The sequence below is a fragment of the Anopheles maculipalpis genome, chromosome 3RL (genome assembly GCF_943734695.1).
Source record: "Anopheles maculipalpis chromosome 3RL, idAnoMacuDA_375_x, whole genome shotgun sequence".
Taxonomy (NCBI): domain Eukaryota; kingdom Metazoa; phylum Arthropoda; class Insecta; order Diptera; family Culicidae; genus Anopheles; species Anopheles maculipalpis.
Genome location: NC_064872.1, coordinates 47,310,587 through 47,333,025, shown reverse-complemented (window position 1 = coordinate 47,333,025; position 22,439 = coordinate 47,310,587). Strand labels below are relative to the sequence as shown.

The following is a 22,439-nucleotide window of genomic DNA, read 5'->3' as shown; positions in this document are numbered from 1 at the left end:
GTGTAAAAAGTGGTTTAGTTTGAGACCAATAATCTCAAAACATAGTGATCCCGCAAAAGTGATACACGGTATTAAGTGCATCCGCAAGCATAAAAGACGATTGCGTCGCTGAGGATTTGAGGATCTCCCACATTACTATCCGCCTGGAGTACCAGCATCGTTGATTCACGAACCCGGCACACGACTACAAAATCGTAAGTATTTTCAATTCTCTTTTATTTAAAAAGTGAAATTGTGATTACTTACGTCCCTTTGGAAATCCGCTTTTAACGATTTCTGAGGTAGAGAAAGAACACACTTCTAGAAAGGTGTTGTTTCTATTCGAAGGGAGTACTACAAGATAGGGCCCTCGAAAACAAATCGCGAGTGAAAGTGTTGTTTAAGTGAAAGTGTATACGCATTGAAACTTAATCATTTTTCGCTAACGTCCTTGATAGGCACTACGAGATAGACCGTGCAAGTAGGAAAGGCAACATACTACAAGATAGGTGTTTCTTTCGAACAATTTCGCACTACGAGATAGACGAAATCGTTCAATCGTAGGGAGTACAAGATAAGGCCCACGGTTAAAACATAATCTGAAAAGAATACTGATCTTTGATGAATAGTTCCAAAAAGAATAACACCTTAAATAAAGTAAGGGAACTGCTTAAAGGCACAGGCAAAGATTCAGATTCAGAAGACAGTTCAAGTTCAGAGCATTCAGAAGAGTACCCACACGTACCGCTTAGAACCGGACTACCACTTGTTGATTCACTGCACTTAGAAGAAAGTGAAATGGAAATCGACGGAATAAAAGCACAAGTTGCAAATTTGCAACAAATGGTGGAAACTTTACAGTTTCAGCAACACTCTTCAAATTTAGGACAAAATGTTACCAATACATTCGATATCCTTTGCAAAATACCAGATCCAATAAAATCGATACCAAAATTCGATGGAAATAAAAAACAATTATTATCATGGTTGGATACAGCTGAAAGTACGCTGAGAATATTCCATGGAATCGTATCTGAGCAACAAATGCGAATTTTTACTATAGCAGTTTTTAACAAGATAGAAGGAAAAGCTAAGGACATACTATGCTAGGCAGGAAATACTACTTCTTTTGAAGAAGTGAAAACTATCTTAATAAATGCTTTAGGTGACCGACAAGAATTGACTTACTACAAGAGTCAATTGTGGCAAAATAGGATGACAGAAGGTATGTCAATCCATCGCTACTTTAACAAATGCAAAGAAATAGTTCAGAATATAAAAACCCTAGCAAAGCAGAAAGAACGATATTCCAAACATTGGGATGCAATTAACGCATTTATCGAGGAAGATGCTTTGGCTGCATTTTTATCAGGGCTACGAGAACCATACTTTGGGTACGTTCATCTAACGTTGTAACTAACATGCAAACTATTGCTAAAGTAAAAGTTAAAAATATTTCGGGAATTCAGGAAATAACTAAACAAGGAACAGCAAACTTAATTGGTGCAAAAGTTCCACCACAAACCTTTTATGAATACCATTTTCACAACTTTTTTGATGGTTTAATAGGATCGAAATACCTAGCAAAACATAAGGCAAAAATCAATTATGAGAAAAAATGTCTCACAATTGAAGATGAAAAAATCAAATTCCAGAAATATTACCCTAAAACAAAGTTTTATACTTATGTCGTTGAACTCAATACTAACACAGATGGTGATTGGTTTGTTCCAACGTATCAAAAACTTGAAGATGGATTTTATATCGAACCTGGTTTGTATCGATCATTCGATAAAAAGACAACGGTAAAAATAATTACAAATCGTCAAAAACCAATAAACTTGGATGGGAAATTATCACTACAAGTGAATAATTTTGAAACACTAACCCCTATACCAATTGGAACAAATGTATTAAATGAAAACAACATTTATGAGCTGATATCAATGAATCATCTCACAGCTATAGAAAAACAACATTTAATAAAAATTTTGGTTGAAAATCAGCAAGTTTTACTGTAATCAAATGAAAAATTCTCGTCTACAACGGCAATAAAACATCAAATAGTTACAAAAGATGAATTGCCCACGTTCACTAAATCTTATAGATACCCTCATCATTTCAAAAACGATGTTAAAGAACAAATCGAAGAAATGCTTAACACAGGAATAATAAGACATTCCACAAGTCCATACTCCTCTCCGATTTGGGTAGTACCGAAAAAAGCAGACGCTTTGGGAAAAAAGAAAATTCGTACAGTCATCGATTATCGAAAATTAAACGAAAAAACAATTGAGGATAAATATCCGAAACCACAGATTGAAGAAATTCTTGATAATCTAGGTAAATCAACTTATTTTACGACTTTGGACCTGAAATCAGGCTTTCATCAAATTGAAATGGATCCAAAAGATCGTGCGAAAACAGCTTTTTCAACGGACAAAGGCCATTACGAATTCACTCGAATGCCATTTGGTCTAAAAAACGCTCCAGCAACATTTCAAAGAGCTATGAATAACATACTTCAAGAATTTATTGGAAAAATTTGCTTTGTATATCTAGATGATATTATCATCATCGGACATAATTTAAAAAACCATTTGAGAAATGTGTCTACAATTTTGAAAAGACTTTCTGAATATAACTTGAAAATTCAGCTAGATAAATGTACTTTTCTTAAAAAAGAAACAGAATTTCTTGGACACGTTGTCACACCTGAAGGTATTAAACCAGACCCTTCAAAAATTGAAAAAAATTTAAACTGGAAATTACCCAAGAATCAAAAAGAAATAATACAGTTTCTAGGATTGACAGGATATTACAGACGATTTATTAAAGATTATTCCAAACTAGCAAAACCATTGACTAAATATTTGAAAAAGGAAGAGATCGTAAATCTAAGAGATGAACAATATGTGAAGGCATTTGATAAATTAAAAAACATACTTACCTCTGATCAAATACTTTCGTATCCCGATTTTAAATTACCATTCATTTTAACTACCGATGCAAGTTACTGTGCATTAGGAGCAGTTCTTTCACAAAAACATGGTAACATTGAGAAACCTATTGCATTTGCAAGTCGAACGTTGAATAAAACGGAAACAAATTTTTCAACGACAGAAAAAGAAGCATTAGCAATAATATGGGCAGTCCATAAATATTATCCCTATCTTTATGGAAATAAATTTACCCTTGTAACGGATCATAAACCGTTAACGTTCATAAAGAATTCAATTAAAAATGCAAAAATTCTCAGATGGAGACTTGAACTAGAAAATTTTGACTACGACATCCAATACAAACAAGGAAAAACAAACGTTGTCGCAGATGCATTAAGTAGAAAAGATGATTCTAACGATTCTTATCTTTCTACAGGTACAAAAAATACAGAACCTGGAGAAAATCAAACTCCTATGGACATCAATATTAACGAAAATGATTCTATTTCAGAGTCCCGAATGAACAATCCACCAACATCCGAAATTGACTCTGACACTGACACAATTCATTCAGCAGAAACATCAGATAATTATTTTATTCATTTCACTGAAAGGCCAATTAATTATAATAGAAACCAAATAATTTTTAAAAAATGCTGATGAATCTAATGATTTAATTGAAAACCCTTTCCAACACTTCAGAAGAGTAACACTTTTAAGAGCATCATTCAATGAATCAATCATAAAAGATGGCTTATTGAAATTTCATAATGGAAAACAAACCGCTTTTATGGCCCCAGAACAAGTTATTCCAATTATACAAAAAGTATATCATGATTAAAATTGTAGAAGACGTCACTGATGAAAATAGACAAGATGTAATCGTCTCTAAAGAACACGATAGAGCACATAGAGGAATAACCGAAGTTGAAAACCAATTAAAAAGATCATTCTTTTTCCCAAGAATGGCCTACAAAATCAAAGTTGTTTGCAATTCATGCAAAATTTGTAACATGCATAAATATGAAAGAAAGCCATACAATATTAAACTCTCACCAAGACCGATAACGGAAAAACCTTTTGAACGCGTCCATATGGATATTTTTCAAATTGAAAATAAAAATTTCTTGTCATTAGTTGATGCATTTTCAAAGCACATTCAACTTATAAAGATGGATACAAAGAATCTCACTGATGTAAAAAACGCATTAGCACAATACTTTGCTTCATTCAGTATACCCACTCAAATCATAACAGATCATGAAACCACGTTTAGATCGGTTCAATTAATAAATTATTTAGCAAACCTTAATGTTGAATTATGCTACGCATCAAGTTCTGAGTCAAATGGACAAGTAGAAAAAACACATTCAGCAATTATGGAAATATTGAATACAAACAAACACCAATTTCCTGATACAAGTACGGAAGCAAAGATAGGAATATCCGTATCACTTTACAATAATTCAGTTCATTCATCTACTAAATATACTCCTAACGAGATAATATTTAATCAATCTAATAGTTATCCCAACACTGAAGAACTTTTTCAAAAAGTAAAAGAAAATCTCAAAAAGCTAGACTTATCCAAATCAAAAGAAATGAATCTAGAGAAGATCCACCGGAACTGAAACAAAACGATGAAATATTTATAAAATCGAATATTAGGAAGAAACTAGATCCAAGAGCTAGACCAATAATAATACAAAGCTCTAATAAACATAAACGTTCAAAAATATTAAAAACATAAAACGGCATAAATCTAAAATCAAGCGTCAAAAAAGTTAATCACATAAAATATCATTTAAATAATTTCAGATGCAGACCTTTGCCTCTTGTACGTTACAAGTGTCTTAGGAGGAACCTTGCACATACGAAACCTGAACGCAGATCCTGTCTTACTGTTAGAAAAACAAGATTGTAAAATTCAGACAGGAAATCTTAAAATTGTTCATCCTATCAACATGTCTAATATTGAAAATAATGTTGATAAATTCGAAAAGATAGCTAACAAGATTAACAAAAATCTTCCAATAGCAAATCTTATAGCAAGCAAAAGCAAGGAGATGAGGAACAACCTAACCCAACTTAACCCAGTAAAACGTTTCAAACGATGGGACACTATAGGCATAGCATGGAAATGGCTAGCAGGTTCACCAGATGCTGAAGATCTAAGAATCATCAATACAACCATGAACGAACTCATAAGCGAAAACAATGAACACGCCATAAACGACGTAATGAACTCTAAGATTGCGGAAATAACTCATACCATTAACGAGCTCATAGAAAAACATTCATTGAAAGAGAAAATTTTGCTACAAGAGAAAGATGCAATCACTCTATTAGTTTACATGTATGCAACAAATCGTGTCTAAAAGATATAGAAGATACGATACTTCGTACCCGTATTCAGCTAACGAGCAGTAAGCTATTGTCACTAAATGAGATACTTGCTGTAGAAAAAGTAATCAACAACCAAGGCATCAGTACAGATTTCCCTGAACAAACACTAAACTATGCAATACCAAAAATTGCAATGAAAGGTAAAACGCTATTCTACATACTAGAAGTCCCCAAAGTTGAAGGTAATTGCAAAATATTTCAAGTAGAGCCGTTATCAATCAACAATACAAAGATGATAAACATCCCGCCTTACATTATAAAAAGCGGACAGCAACTTTACGAAACAATCAAACCTTTCGACATCATACAATTAGGGGAATACATAAAACCTTTCGAAGATGGCTGTCTTAGACCGATGATCATAGGACAAGAAAGCAATTGTGAAGCAATTGAAGATAAAAGTACGAGTGTCAGACTCATTGGTAACAGCAAGGTTTTAATTAACAACGGAAACGATGTAATTATGAAATCAGGTAGCGGACCGCATGATAGAACACTTAGAGGCAATTTCATTCTCACATTTGATAATTGCACAGTGATCGTGGATAGTCATACATTCACATCGGAACAATTAACTCACGACATTAAAGAGTTACAAGGAGCCCTTACCAATCTTAAGATGAAGTGGAACGTTATTCATCAGCCAGACATAACAAAGATCTATGACGAAACGATGAATAATAGAAAACAATTAAACCACATAGCATTGAAACAGTATTCTCATACAGTAGTGACATTTTCAATATTCGGAAGTACATTGATTGCAATCATAATTCTCACAATTGTAGTGATCGTATTTTGGAAGAAAAAAGCTTTTGTGAGAATCGTTATAGAAAAATCTACAAACGCAAAACGAAAACGTAAAGCAAAAAAAGTAGAGAATTTCGAGGACGAACTTCAGTCTGCCCCCGGAGGAATTATGTTACACGCGTAGTCAACGTTGACTTTCATACGTTCGTTCGCTTCGATCAACGGAAACAAATTCTTCACTACGGAAGTTGGATGTCTCAACAAGTATCATCCGTGCGTCAGAATCCAGCCCCAATGGAACGATCGCGTTAGTCATCGGCCAACGGACAATCTTCTCCTCTACGGAACCAGATGCATTCCTGAGAGTCCGATTCTCCTTCAACAGTTCAACGGAAGCAAACTCCCCTCTGCAGATTGGCGATCGTCCAGCAGCCCGTTCCCCACGATAAGAATGCCTGATTATAATTTGTCCCTTCGCGATAGGTATAAAAGAACAGGGAACATAGAGCTTAGGGCCTCATTTTCGTTTCTAGTTTGGTCATAGTTAGGAAGTGGGACCGCGTGGTGCCATTTGTAATCAATAAAAGTTATTTTTTTATTGTGAACTTGTGACCAACCACATAATTATATGCTTCCATTGGGCATCCAATACGTTGATACTCAAGCTCGAAAGGCTACAGTACCGCTGTCTTAGACTCGCACTAGGGAGCATGAAATCTACACACAACATGTCCCTAGAAGTGATGCCGCTCAAACTACGTTTTGAAATGCTGTCGCTTCGCCTTCTAGTCCATTGTTCAGTATCAAATCCCTTGATAATAGAAAATTTTGAATCGCTTCTAGGGACAGGTTCTAAGAGCGAAATCCTCAAGATTTATGAAGATTTTGTTGCCCTACAAGTACATCGTAGCGCTCCACAAGCATTAAATCGTGCTGATCTTCCTGAGAACTACAGTTCCATTTTAAAAACAGATTCCTCGATGCGCGAGGAAATTAAGACCATACCGAATGATCTTCGCCCGAGGGTAGTTCCGGGTATTTTCATGAACAAGTATGGTCATTTAGACCAAATAAGCCAGTACTACACTGATGGATCATCCTCTGAGGAGGGCACTGGCTTCGGTGTTTTTAGCGAGTTCACCGAGGCATTTTTAAAATTGAGGCAGCCATGTAGTGTTTACACCGCAGAGCTAGCCGCAATCTTGTATACACTATCGATGATAGCAGCGAGACCTTCGGACCAGTACTTCATCTTCACTGATAGCCTTAGTGCTATTGAAGCTCTGAGATCTCCAAAGGCTGTTAAGAGTCAGGATTTCCTCACCATAAAAATCATTGAACTGCTTGGCTCAATGTTCGAAAATGCGTTTAAGATCTCGCTAATTTGGGTCCCTTCTCATTGTGAAATTCCTGGCAATGAGAAGGCAGACTCACTGGCCAAAACAGGCGTTCAAAAAGGCGCTTTTTACGACCCACCGATTTCCCACAGCAACTTTTCCTGTCTCGCTGGCAGAGCATGTGGGAGGCGGATGAACTCGGGCGTTTTCTCTTCTCGATCTCTCCGCAAGTGTCCCTGCGGCCTTGGTTCGATGGGCTCTCTGTAGACCGGGCGTTCATGCGGATGATGTCTCGACTAAGAACCTTAGAAATTTCAAAAATTTCAGAAATCTCAGAATTTTCGAATTTCTCACAACTTTTAGATATCTCACAAATCTTAGAATTCTCAGAAATCTCAGAAATGTCATAAATCTCAAAAACTTCAGAAATCTAAGAAATCTCATATATCTCAGAAATTTCAAAAATCTCAGAAATCTCAGAAATTTTCACAAACTTCTAAAATCTCAGAATTTAAAAAAATTGCAGAATTCTGAAAATTCTCATAATTTTAAAAAATCTGAGAATTCTAAGAAATCTCAGAATTTTGAGAAATCTCAGAAATCTCAAAATTTGCAAAAATCTCAGAATCTCAGAATTTTCAAAAATCTCAGAATTTTTAGATGTATTAGAAATCTCAGAAACATCAGAAATCTCAGAAATCTTAGAAATCTCATTAATCTCAGAAACCTTAAAAATTTAAAAATCTCAGACCTCTCAAAAATCTCATAATTTTTAAGATGTCTCAGAAATCTCAGAATTTGCAAAAACTTCAGAATTATAAGAAATCTCAGAAATCTCGAATATTTCAAAAATTTCACAAATCTCAGAATTCTCAGATATTCTCATAATTCTCTGAAATTTCAAAAATCTTTTAATTTTAAAAACTCTCAGAATTCTCAGAAATCTCAGAAATTTCAAAAATATCAAAATTCTCAGAATTCTCTGAATTTTCAAAAATTTCAGAATTCTTAGAAATTACAGAGTTCTAAGAAATCTAAAAAAACTCAGAATTTTCAACAATTTAAGAAATCAGAGCAAGCTAATAAATCTCAGAATTCTTGGAAATCTCCAAAAACCTTAGAAATCTAAAAAATCTCAGAATTTTTACAAATCTCAGAAATCTCAGAAATTTCAGATATTTCAAAAATATTAGAATTCTCAGAAATCTCAGAATTTTCAAAAATATTAGAATTCTTAGAAATGTAAGAATTCTTGGAAATATCAGAAATCTCAGAATTTTCAAAATTTTTAAAATCTCAGAATTTAAAAAAATCTCCGACTTCTTAGAATTCTCAGAATTTTCAAAAATCTAAGAAGTATCAGAAATCTCGGAATTGTGAGAAATCTCAGAAATCTCAAAATTACCAAAAATCTCAGTATCTCAGAATTCTCCAAAATCTCGGAATTTTTAGATATATCAGAAATCTCAGAAATCTCAGAATCTCAAAAACTTCAGAAATCTTAGAAATCTTAGAAATTTCAGAAATATCTGATATTAAAAAAATCTCAGAGTTCTCAGAAATCTCACAATTTTAGAAATCTCTGATATCACATAATTTTCAGAAATTTCAAAAATATCAAAAATTGTCGTAAATCACAGAATTTTCGAAAATTTCAGATAACTTTAAAATAACAGAATTCTAATAAAATCTCAGAAAACTCAGAAAACTCAGAAAACGCAGAAAATTCAGAAATCTCAGAAATATCAGAATTTTCAAAAATCTCAAAAATCTCAAAATTTTCAAAATTGTCTGAATTATTTGAAATCTTAGAAATCTCACAATTTTTAAAAGTCCCAGGAAAACCAGAGTTCCCAGCAATTTCAAAAATATCAGAATTCTTAGAAATCTCAGAATTCTCAGGAATCCCAAAATTTTGAGATATCTCAGATATCTCAAAATTTCCAAGAATCTCAGAATTCTCATCTTTCTCAGAAATCTCAGAAATCCAAGAATTTTCAAAAATCTCAGAATTCCTAGCAATTTCAGACATCTTAGGAATTTAAACTTTTTCAGAATTTTCAGATATCTCAGGATTTTTATGAACCTCATAACTATCAGAATTTTGATCATTCTCAGAATTTTTAGATGTCTCACAAATCTCGGATATTTCAAAAATCACCGTAATCTCAGAATTTTCAAAAATTTCAGAATTTTCAGAAATCTAGGAATTTTCAAAAATATCAAAAATTTCAGAAATGTCAGAACTTTACAAAAGCTTAGAAATTTAAGAAATCTCAGAAATTTCAGAAATCTCAAAAATATAAAAGTTTTCAGAATATTTAATTATCTCAAAAATCTCAGAAATCTCAGAAATTGCAAAAATCGCGAAATTTTCCGAAATCCAGGAATTTTCAAAAATATCAGAAATTTCAGAAATGAAAGAAATTTAAATATTATCAGAAGTTTCAAAATTCTCAGAAATATCAAAAATCTCAAAAATTTCAAAATTCTCAGGATTTTTAGCAATCTCAGGAATCTCAAAAATCTCAGAATTCTCAGAATTTTCAAAAATCTCAGAATTCTCAGAAATCTCAGAGCTTTCTAAATTCTCAGAATTTTTGGATATCTTAGTAATCTCAGAATTCTCAGCAATCTCAGAATTTTCGTAATCCTCAGAAAATTTAGATAACTCAGAAATCTCAGAAATATCAGAAATTTTAGAAATGTCAAGATTCTTCGAAATTTCGGTAATCTCAGAAATCTCAGAAATTTAAAATTTATCAGAAATACCAGATATATCAGAAATTTCAGGAATCTTAAAACACTCAGAAATCTCTGGAATCTCAAAAATCTCAGAATTCTCAGAAACCTCAGAATGTAAAAAAAAAATTAAGAAATCTCCGATATATCATAATTTTTAGAAATCTCTGAATTCTCTGAATTCTAAGAATTATCAGAAATCTCAGAAATTTCAGAAATTTCAAAAATTCAAGAAATATCAGAAATTTAAGAATTTTCAAAAATCTCAGAATGATTATAAATCTCAGAAATTTCAAAAAATCTCAAAATTCTCAGAAATTTTAGTATTTCCAGAAATCTCAGGAATCTAAAAAATCTCATGAATCTCAGAAATCTCAGAAACCTTTGAAATTTCAAAACTCTCAGAATTTTTAAGAATCTCAGAAATTTCAAAAATCTAAGGATTCTAAGAAAACAAAGAATTTTTAAAAATCTCAGAAATCTCAAAAGTATCACAAATCTCAGCAATCTCATAAATCTTTGAAATTTCAAAAATCTCAGAAATCTCAAAAATCTCAGAAATCTCATAAATCTTTGAAATTTTAAAAATCTCAGAATTTTCAGAAATTGTGGAAATCTCAGAAATTTCAAAAATCTACGAAATTTCAAAAATCTCGGAATTTTCAATAATCTCAGAAACCTAAGAATTCTCAGAAACCTAAGAATTTTTAAAAACCTCAAAAATTTCAGATATCTCAGAATTCTAAGAATTCTTAGAAATTTCAAAAATCTCAGAACTCTCAGATATTTCAAAAATCTCAGAAATCTCCGATATCTCATAAACTTTTAAAATTTCAAAAATCTCAGAATTTTCAGAAATTATGGAAATCTCAGAAATTTCAGAAATCTTAGAAATTTTAAAATTCTCGGTATTTTCAAAAATCTCAGAATTCTTAGAAATTTCGAGAATTTTCAAATATCTCAGATTAAACAAAAATTTTAGAATTTTCAAAAATCATAGCAATTTCTTTATTTTTTTTTAGACATTGTTTATTTAAAACAACTTTTAAACAAGCTAACAAAATAATAGTGGGGTACATGTAGGGATGACGTACAGGTTTTACAAAGAACACTTAAGGATATTTTCATCAATCACAGCATTGTTGTTTCCAACAATGTGGATGATGTAGTTTGCAAACAAACGTAGGATAGGAATCCTCTTACTTATGCTAATGTGACTTAAAATAGGTAAGAGGAGGGAAGGGAAGTTGAGGTTGTGGTTTGGAACAATGGCTTCCATAGCCTGCATCAGTGTGCTCCAAGCACTAGACACCCTGGAGCACAGGGCAAACTTGTGCTCCAGAGTCTCTGTCCGGGAGCAGTATGAACAGGCTGAAGGAGCCCGATTCATCCTGTCGAGCAGCAGTCCGTGTGTTACCTTGTTGTGCACCAGCAAGTACAGCATCGAGCGTTGGTCGGAAGAAAGTTTGTAGCTGGTGACGTTTTTCCAAATCCATCGCCAATCCGTGGAAGGTAACTCCACAGCCACTTTGGAGTCTGGAAGTATGTCGACCATCATTTGCCGCAAACTTTTGGTTGTGACTGTAGGTACCGGATGGTATGTGAGCTGCTGGATTACCATCCGAAGGCACGGATAAGTTGTGGCAATGGAGCCTATATTCGTGGGATTCCCAGCACAATCTATCTGCTGAGCCCCGAATTTCAGGCAACCCTGCTCTGCAACGTGTTGTGGTAATGGCGGGAATGTGAAGATTGAGTCCACCTCGGTTGCGTGGAAGGGCCAAATGGGTTAATGGGATCCGAAAACCCCCAGATCCGTCCCACAGGTAAGACCGCACCGTCTTGGAGGCCAAATCGATGTCCATCGATCGTGCGCCACACACCTATGCAACAAACCAAAGCTTGGGCAGAAGGAAAGTGTTCAAAAGCACCACCTTTTGCGCCAAATTGAGGTCTCTAACACGATGCAATCTGACCAAATGACGGAACTGTTGGATCACGTTTTCCCAGTTATGCCCCATGGCCTCCCGTATATTGTTCGTGAACAATATGCCAAGCAGGCGCAATCTTTCTACTTCCCGCAGCCACGGAACATGCATCGGGGTGGTTGTTGGTGTGATATGTCCTATGTCCAGTTGTTTTTTCCACGTTCAGCTATGCCCCAGCGGTTCTGCCAAACGCTTCTATTGTTGCTTTAACCTCCTCGAGTTTGGGAAGGGAGGTTGTCACCACCGAGATGTCGTCAGCATATGCGTTGATCAGGTCATCCTGATCGCAACAAATACTTTCTAATCTGGAGATGAGCGGATTAAGGTAAAGGACAAACAGGTGCATGGATAAAGGATCACCCTGTGTGACAGATCAGCGTATGGGAAACGACGGGGAAAAGACGGGTTTCCATTTACAAGGATACGGGAGGAGGATCGTTCACCAACTGTTCGCAAAAATCGCACAAGTCCTGGATTGAAGCCCAGAGAAGACATAGTTTGCCACAAAAAACTTCTATTAACTCTGTCAAAGGCCTGTGATAGATCAAAAGAAACGAGCTTACCACGCTTTCGCTGATTCTTGAGATCAACCACCCTCTCCTTAACAGAGAGCACCGCTTGAAAAATGTTGTAAGGTTTGATGCTACATTTTTGCGCTGTCGATAATATTCCCCACTTCCTGATTATAGAATCAAGACGTAGTTTAATAATTCTCGACAGTAGCTTGTAATCTGTGTTAAGCAGGGATATGGGTCGAAAACAAGAAATGGAGCCCGTACCTCCTTTTTTTTTTTTTCACTAGAACTATGACACCGTCAACAAAGTCTCGCGGAAACTTTCCTTCAAGAGCCTCATTCAAAATGAGATGTAGTTCCCTTTGGATTATCTCGTATGCACGAAGATAAAATTCCTTAGGAATCCCATCAGGGCCAGGAGACTTTCGCGACGCAGATTTTTTAATCGCATCGAGGATTTCATCAGGTGTGATCTCAACCATGCAATTATTATTGGTATCACAATCCTCTGGAATGATTTGGATACAGGTAAACGTGTCGTCCGTAGGCAAGTCTTCGTCAGAGTACAGTTGTTTGTAATATGTGTGAATGTGTTGTCTGATATCTTCTTCTTGATCAATCACTCTGCCATCTTCAGACAAAAGTTTGTCAATTACGGTTCGAGTTCGTCTGCGTTCCTCAAGTTGAAACGTGGACACACTCTCACCAGCAACACGAGTTTCGTTGATGCGTGTGTACTCTTCAGAGAAGCGTCTCTGAAGAGATAAGATTTTACCCTTGACTCGGTTTATATGACTAAGCTCGTCAGGATTTGTCAGGTAGTTATTGTAAGAGTTTTTTAGAACTCTATGCAGGATTTCCATACGCAAGCTAAACGCGGAGCATTTTTGATTCGTCTTCCAGCGGAAAAACGATTTGATTTTTGGTTTGGCGAATTGAATCCACCAATCCATCCAGGAACTGAAGTTCCTTCTTTGTCTTGTCCATACGTTCCACTTGCATCTGAATTCCTGCATATTTTCCTGCGTTAATATATGAGGCCTTAACTGCCAGTATCCATTGCTACGCGATCTTTGGCAAATGTTAACTGGCAGGCAAACTCGAACCGTCAGAGCTTTATGATCAGAAAAGGCCAGTACGTGTAAGCAAGTCGTCCGTAAGTGTGTCTTGAGTGTCGATGATACGTAACATCGATCGATACGTGAACCCGAATCACATGTGATATGGGTAAACTCTACAAAGTCGCCTTTGCGGGCCTCCCAGCTATCACACATCCCCATAACGTTGACAACATTCCTCAGAGCGGGGCTAATATTTCTCTCGCCCGTTGCGTCCTTTTGATTCAACACGCAATTGAAATCCCCTGCGAGAATGACATGCCGAGATGCATTTCGCAGGTAGTACGCTATGGTGCGATTGAAAAACTCCTCCCGCTCTGACCAACGTTGGCTTCCAGAGGGAGCGTAAACGTTACAGAGTGTGGTAGAATTCTCAACACGAAGACAGATTATACGTGAGTCTAAACTGCGTTCGACGTGATAATATTTAAGGTGTTCCCGGATAGCGATCGCTGTTCCACGTTTATCAACATTCACATTCGAGAGCACTTTGTACCCAGGAAGCACAATGTTGCCATCATACACTTCTTGTAGGAAAATAATATCTGCGTCAATTGATCGAACAAATGAACGGTTTGAGATGGTATTTAAATTAATTGAAACTAATGTAAAACTAGCGAATTTCAAATATTTTTTTACCCCTCAGTGTGTGTGTTAGTAGCCGTGATTAGTCTTTGCATTTTTCAGTGGTCTGCCAGGCTTACGCCAGACTGATTCTCCGATCGATGCGTTAGACGCGTCACTGTCAATCTCGTCTTGGTTTTTACGCTTACCTTTTGTTTAGGCGTCAGGATTTGTGGTAGGAGGTGTGGGGGTAGGATCCCGAGGAGCTTTGAACACAGGTACAGCTATCGCCGTACCGCACTCGAGTTCCTTCTGCTGTGCTGTTGATGTCGATGCTGCCGCTGCGCTGCTCGGTTTCATCGGTGCCACCGTCAGAGCCTTCGGTGCTACGGTCGGTTCCGTCGGTGCCACTGTCGGAGCCTTCGGCGTTACGGTCGGAGCCTTCGGTGTCACGCTCAGAGACTTTGGTGCTTCAGTCGGAGCCTTCGGTGTCGCTGTCGGAGCCCTCGGTGCTACAGCTTTGCTAGTTAGCGGTGCACCCGCTACTTTTAGCGTTTTTGCCGGAGCTTTCGGTGGTGCAGTGTTTTTGGGTGCTGTTGCAGTTGTTGCTGCTTTTGTCACAGCAGCATATGATGTGCCTTGCTAAGCCAAGCTACGCTTGCTCTGCATGCATCCCATGCCAGTGTGTTCGGGCATCAAGCAGTAACGGCAGTACGGATTTGCCCATTATATGTTTATATGCAGAAATCTCAGATATCTAAGCAATTTCAACAATCTCAGAATTCTCAAAAATCTCAGAATTTTAAGATTTCCAGAAATCTTAGACATCTTAAAATCTGCAGAAATCTAAGAAATCTCAGAAATCTAAGATATCTCAGAAATTTCAAAAAACTCTGAATGCTTAGAAATCTAAGAATTCTCACAATTTTTTAAAATCTCAGGAATCTCAGAAATCTCAGAGACTTCGAAAATATCAGAATTCTCAGAAATCTCAGATATTTCAACAATCTCAGAATTCTTAGAAATGTCAGAATTCTTAGAAATCTCGAAAATGTCATTTATATCAGTAATCTCAGAAATATCTGAGTTTTCAAAAATTTCCAAAAATTTCAGAATTTTCAATAATCTCCGAATTCTAAGAATTCTCAGAATTTTCAAAAATCTAAGAAGTCTTAGAAATCTCAGAATTTTGAGAAATCTCAGAAATCTCAAAAATCTCATAATTTTTAAATATCCTCAGAATCCTCAGGAAGCTCAGAAATCTCAGAAATCTCAAAAATATCAGATATCTCAGAAATCTCATAAACCTTAGAAATTTCAAAAATCTCAGAATTCTCAAAAATCTCAGAACTTATAGATATGTCAGAAATCTCGAAAGTCTGAGAAATTTGAGAAATTTCAGCTATCTCTGAAAATAAAAAAATCTCGAAATTCTCAGGAATCTCAGAATTTTTTAAAATCTCCGAATTCTCAGAAATCTCTGAAATCTCAGAAATGTCAAAAACTTCAGAAATCTAAGAAATCTCAGATATCTCAGAAATTTCAAAAATCTCAGAATTCTCAGAAATTTTCAAAAATTCCTAAATTCTCCGAATTAAAAAAAGCACAAATCTTAGAATTCTCAGAATTTTCAAAAATCTTAGAAGTCTTAATTATCTTAGAATTTTGAGAAATCTCAGAAATCTCAAAATTTCCAAAAATCTCAGAATCTCAGAATTTTAAAAAATCTCAGAATTTTTAGATATCTCAGAAATCTCAGATTCTCATAAATCTTAGAAACCTAAGAAATGAAAAAAATTTCAGAACTCTTAAAAATCTCAGAATTTTCAGCTATTTCAGAAATCAAAGAAATGTCAAAAAGTTCAGAAATCTAAGAAATCTCAGAAATCTAAGAAAACTCAGAAATTAACAAATCTCAAAATTCTCAGAAATTTTCAAAATTCTCTGAAATTTCAGAATTCGCTGAAATTTAAAAACTCTCAGAATTTTCAGAAATTTAGAAATTTTAAAAATATAAGAATTTTTCAGAAATCTCAGCATTTTCAAAAATCTCAGAAATCTTACAAATGTAAGAATTCTTACAAATCTCAGAAATCTCAGATATTTCAGATATTTCAAAAATCTCAGAATTTTCAAAAATTTCTAAATTCTCAGAATTTTAAAAATTTCTCAATTCTCAGAATTTAAAAAAAATTCCGATTTCTAAGAATTCTCAGTATTTTCAAAAATCTTAAAAAAATATATAATCCCACAACACGAGTTGTGTTGAAATACGGCACTGGACCGTCATTATTAATTGTAAATAAAAAAAAATAAAAAACACTCGGAGTTTTCAAAAATCTCAGAAATTTCAAAAATATCAGAATTCTCAGAAATCTTAGAATTTTCAAAAATCTCAGAATTCTTACAAATCTCAGAACTTTTAGATATATCAGAAGTCTCAGAAATCTCAGAATTTTCAAAAACCTCCAAAATCTCAGAATTTAACAGAATTTCCGATTTCTAAGAATTCTCAGATTTTTCAATAATATTAAAAGTCTCAGAAATCTCAGAATTGTGAGAGATAAAAAAAATCTCAAAATTTCCAAAAATCTCAGAATCTCAGAATTCTCAAAAATCTCGGAATTTTTAAATATCTCAGAATTCTCAGATATATCAGAAATCTCAGTAATGCCAAAAATCTCAGAAATCTCAGAAATCTTAAAAATTTCAAAAATCTCAGAATTCTCAAATATCTCAGAGTTTTAAGAAATCTCAGAAATCTCAAAAACTTCAGAAATCTAAGAAATCTTAGAAATTTCAGAAATATCTGAAACTTAAAAAATCTCAGAATTCTCGGAAATTTCACAATTTTTAAAAATCTCAGAAATCTCAGAAATTTCAAAAATATAAAAAATTGTCAGAAATCAGAAATCTCACAAATATCAGAATTTTCAAATATCTCAAAAAATTCAGAATTTTCAAGAAAATTTCAGAAAAATCACATATTTGTTAGAAATATCAGATTTTTCAAAAATCTTAAAACAATTCAAAAACTTCAGAATTCTTAGAAATCGCAAGTTTCTCATAAATCTCTATAGTCTCAGAAATCTAAGAAAGCTCAGAAAGCTCAGAAATCTCAGAAACCTCAGAATTCTCAGTAAATATCAGAATTTTCAAAACTATCAGAATGATTTGAAATCTCAGAAATCTCACAATTTTAAAAAGTCTCAGGAAACTCAGAAATTCCAGCAATTTCAAAAATATCAGAATTCTTAGAAATCTCAGAATTCTCAGAAATTTTAGAATTTTGATATATCTCAGAAATCTCAAAAATTCCAAGAATCTCATAATTCTCATAAATCTCAGACATCTCAGAAATCTCAGAAATCCAAGAATTTTTAAAAATATCGGAATTTTTAAATATCTCAGAATTCTCAGATATATCAGAAATCTCAGTAATGCCAAAAATCTCAGAAATCTCAGAAATCTTAAATATTTCAAAAATCTCAGAATTCTCAAATATCTCAGAATTTTTAGAAATCTCAGAAATCTCATAAACTTCAGAAATCTAAGAAACGTTAGAAATTTGAGAAATATCTGAAACTTAAAAAATCTCAGAATTCTCAGAAATTTCACAAATGTTAAATATCTCAGAAATCTAAGAAATTTCATAAATAACAAAAATTGTCAGAAATCAGAAATCTAACAAATATCAGATTTTTCAAAAATCTCAAAAAATTCAGAATTTTCAAAAATCTCAAATTTATTAGAAATTTCAGATTTTTCGAAAAACTTAAAAATTTCAAAAACTTCAGTATTCTTAGAAATCGCAAGTTTCTCATAAATCTCAAAAGTCTCAGAAATCTCAGAAAGCTTAGAAATCTCAGAAATCTCAAAAACCTCAGAATTCTCAGTAAATCTCAGAATTTTCAAAATAATCAGAATTATTTGAAATCTCAGAAATCTCACAATTTTAAAAAGTCTCAGGAAACTCAGAAATCCCAGCAATTCCAAAAATATCAGAATTCTTAGAAATCTCAGAATTCTCAGAAATCTCAGAATTTTGAGATATCTCAGAAATCTCAATATTTCCAAGAATCTCAGAATTCTCATAAATCTCAGAAATCTCAGAAATCTCAGAAATCCAAGAATTTTTAAAAATCTCGGAATTTTTAGACATCTGAGAAATCTCAAAAATATCAGAAATCTCACAAATGTCATAAATCTTAGAAATCTCAGCAATCTCAAAAATTTCAAAAATCTCAGAATTCTCAGAAATCTCACAATTTTAAAAAAATCTCAGAAATCTCAGAAATCTCGCAAATTTCAAAAATATCAAAAATTGTCAGAAATCTCAGAATTTTCAAGAATTACAGAATTCTTAGACATAGTAGAATTCTAAGAAACCCAAAAAAACTCAGAAAACTCAGAAATATAAGAAATCTCACAAATATCAGAATTTTCAAAAATATCAAAAATATCATAATTTTCAAAAATATCAAAATACTAAGAAATCTCAGATTTTTCGAAAATCTCAAAAACTTCAAAAATTTTAGAATTATCAGAAATCGAAAAATTTTCAAAAATCGAAGAATTCTCATAAATCTCAGAAGTCTCAGAAATCTCCGAAATCTCAAAAATGTCAAAAACTTCAGAAATCTAAGAAATCTCAGATACCTCAGAAATTTTAACAATCTCAGAATTCTCAGAAATTTTCAAAAATTTCTAAAATTTCCGAATTAAAAAAAAATCGCAGTATTCTTAGAGTTCTCAGAATTTTTTAAAATCTTAGAACTCATAGAAATCTTAGAATTTCGAGAAATCTCAACAATCTCAAAATTTCCAAAAATCTCAAAATCTCAGAATTTTCAAAAATCTCAGAATTTTAAGATAACTCATAAATCTCTTAACTATCAGTTATTTCAGAAATCTCATAAATCTCAGAAACCTTAGAAATATAAAATATCTCAGAACTCTCAAAAATCTCAGAATTTTTAGGTATCTCAGAAATCTCAGCAATGTCAAAAACTTCAGAAATCTAAGAAATCTCAGATATATTAGATATCTCAGAAATTTCAAAAATCTCAGAATTCTCAGAAATTTTCAAAATTCTCTGGAATTTCAGAAATCTCTTAAATTTAAAAACTCTCAAAATGTTCAGAAATCTCAGAAATTTAAAAAATTTCAGACTTTTCAAAAAACTCTAATTTTCAAAAATCTCAGAATTCTTAAAAATGTCAAAATTCTAGAAAATCTCCGAACTCTCAGAAATCACAGAATTTTTATAATCTCAGCAATCTCAGAAATATCAGAAATCTCAGAAATGTAAAAAATCTTAGAAATCTCAGAAATCTTAGAAATTACAAAAATCTCAGAATTCTCAAAAATCTCAGAATTTGTAGAAATCTCAAAAATCTCAAAATTTTAGAAATCTGAAAAACTTCAGAAATCGAAGAAAACTTAGAAATTTCAAAAATATCTGAAACTATAAAAATCGCAGAATTCTCAGAAATCTCACAATTTTTAAAAATCTCAGAAATCTCAGAAATTTCAGAAATTTCAAAACTTTCAAAAATTGTCAGATATCTCAGAATTTCCGAAAATTTCAGAATTCTTAGAAATATCAGAATTCGAAGAAATCTCAGTAAACTCATAAAACTGAGAAATATCAGAAATCTGAAAATTATCAGAATTTTCAAAAATCTCAAAAATTTCAAAATTTTCAATAATCTCAAAATTCTTAGAAATCTCAAATTTTTCGAAAATCTCAAAAATTTCAAAAACCTCAGAATTCTTCAAAATCGTTAAATTTTCAAAAATCGCAGATTTCTCAGAAATCTCAGTAGTTTCAGAAATCTCAGAAATCTCAGAAATCTCAGAGATCCAAGAATTTTTAAAAATCTCGGAATTCTGAGAAATCTCAGAAATCTCAGCAATCTAAGAAATTTCAAAAATCTCAGAATTCTCAAAAATCTCACATATTTTAGATATCTCAGAAATCTCAGAAATCTCAAAAACTTCAGAAATCTAAGAAATCTTAGAAATTTCAGAAATATCTGAAACTTAAAAAATCTCAGCATTCTCAGAAATCTCAAAATTTTCAAAAATCTCAGAAATCTAAAAAATTTCAAAAATATCAAAAATTGTCAGAAATCTCAGAATTTTCAAATATTTCAGAATTCTTCGAAATAACAGAATTCTAAGAAACCTCAAAAAATTCTTCCCCAGGCCTGGATCAGATCAACAGCAAACTGCTGCAAAATCTTCCCGACATGGGAAAGAAACGTCTGTTAAGAATCTTCAACGATATGTTGGAGTTCAACAGCGTCCCGCAAGAATGGAGGGAAGTGAAAGTTGTCACTATTTTGAAGCCTGACAAATCGCCATCAAGACACGATTCATATCGGCCAATATCGTTACTTTCGTGTCCGAGGAAACTCCTTGAAAGGATGATTCTCTTGCGGTTAGAAGAATGGTTGGAAACCAACAACCTTCTCTCAAGTACTCAGTTTGGTTTTCGTAAAGCCAGGGGTACTTATGACTGTTTAGCACTTTTGGTGACTGAAATAGAGCTTGCCCGTGCACGCAAGCAGAACATGGGGTCTATCTTCCTTGACATACAGGGGGCATTTGACTCAGTTTCTCCATACAAACTGAGTCAAAAGTTAGAAAATGCGGGCCTGGGACCAAAGTTGAATAACTTGTTATTCAACCTTTTGTCGGAAAAAGCTTTGAATTTCAACAATGGTCACGTGCAGTTAAAACGGACCAGTTTCCATGGACTAGCACAAGGGTCCTGCTTGAGCCCACTGTTATATAACTTTTATGTTAGTGAGATAGACTCTTGTCTAGCGCCAAACTGCAGTCTTAGACAATTGGCAGACGACGGCGTTATATCTGTTGCAAGCAGAGACGCCGATGAAATACAACTGGCTTTACAAACCACTCTGGACAATCTTTCCGAGTGGTCTGAAAACCTTGGTATCAAGTTCTCTGCTACGAAAATTGAGATGGTAGTCTTTTCTCTTTTTAGCGACACGGGAAAAAACAGGGCGAAAAGGCTATATGATCCGAAAATTGATGTCTTTCTGTATGGTGAAAAGATATCAACTACCTTGGTACCTTGGTGTATGGTTTAATTCAAGGCTAAACTGGAGTACACACTTCACCCGTCTGGTGCAAAAATGCAGTAAAAGAATCAACTTTCTAAGGACAGTCACAGGATTCTGGTGGGGCGCACATCCATCAGACGTCCTGAGACTGTATAAGACAACGGTACTATCCGTGTTGGAATATGGAAGCATATAATGATGTTACACGCGTAGTCAACGTTGACTTTCATACGTTCGTTCGCTTCGATCAACGGAAACAAATTCTTCACTACGGAAGTTGGATGTCTCAACAAGTATCATCCGTGCTTCAGAAGTCAGCCCCAATGGAACGATCGCGTTAGTCATCGGCCAACGGACAATCTTCTCCCCTACGGAACCAGATGCATTCCTGAGAGTCCGATTCTCCTTCAACAGTTCAACGGAAGCAAACTCCCCTCTGCAGATTGGCGATCGTCCAGCAGCCCGTTCCCCACGATAAGAATGCCTGATTATAATTTGTCCCTTCGCGATAGGTATAAAAGAACAGGGAACATAGAGCTTAGGGCCTCATTTTCGTTTCTAGTTTGGTCATAGTTAGGAAGTGGGACCACGTGGTGCCATTTGTAATCATTAAAAATTATTTTTCTATTGTGAACTTGTGACTAACCACATAATTGGCGCAGCCGTCCGGAGTGAATCAAGTGAATTAGTTGTGTAAAAAGTGGTTTAGTTTGAGACCAATAATCTCAAAACATAGTGATCCCGCAAAAGTGATACACGGTATTAAGTGCATCCGCAAGCATAAAAGACGATTGCGTCGCTGAGGATTTGAGGATCCCCCACATTACTATCCGCCTGGAGTACCAGCATCGTTGATTCACGAACCCGGCACACGACTACAAAATCGTAAGTATTTTCAATTCTCTTTTATTTAAAAAGTGAAATTGTGATTACTTACGTCCCTTTGGAAATCCGCTTTTAACGATTTCTGAGGTAGAGAAAGAACACACTTCTAGAAAGGTGTT

General features: G+C 34.2%; 1 long non-coding RNA gene across 2 annotated transcripts in view; it reads right to left on the bottom strand.

Moving 5' to 3' along the window:
- Positions 1-21,630, bottom strand: part of LOC126563702 (uncharacterized) — a 46,256-nt gene extending 24,626 nt beyond the window's left edge. For both annotated transcript variants that reach the window (XR_007607074.1, XR_007607073.1), the window contains exon 1: positions 21,446-21,630. This is a non-coding gene — a long non-coding RNA (uncharacterized LOC126563702). The remainder of the gene's footprint in view (positions 1-21,445) is intronic.
- Between the last annotated feature and the right edge of the window lie 809 nt (positions 21,631-22,439).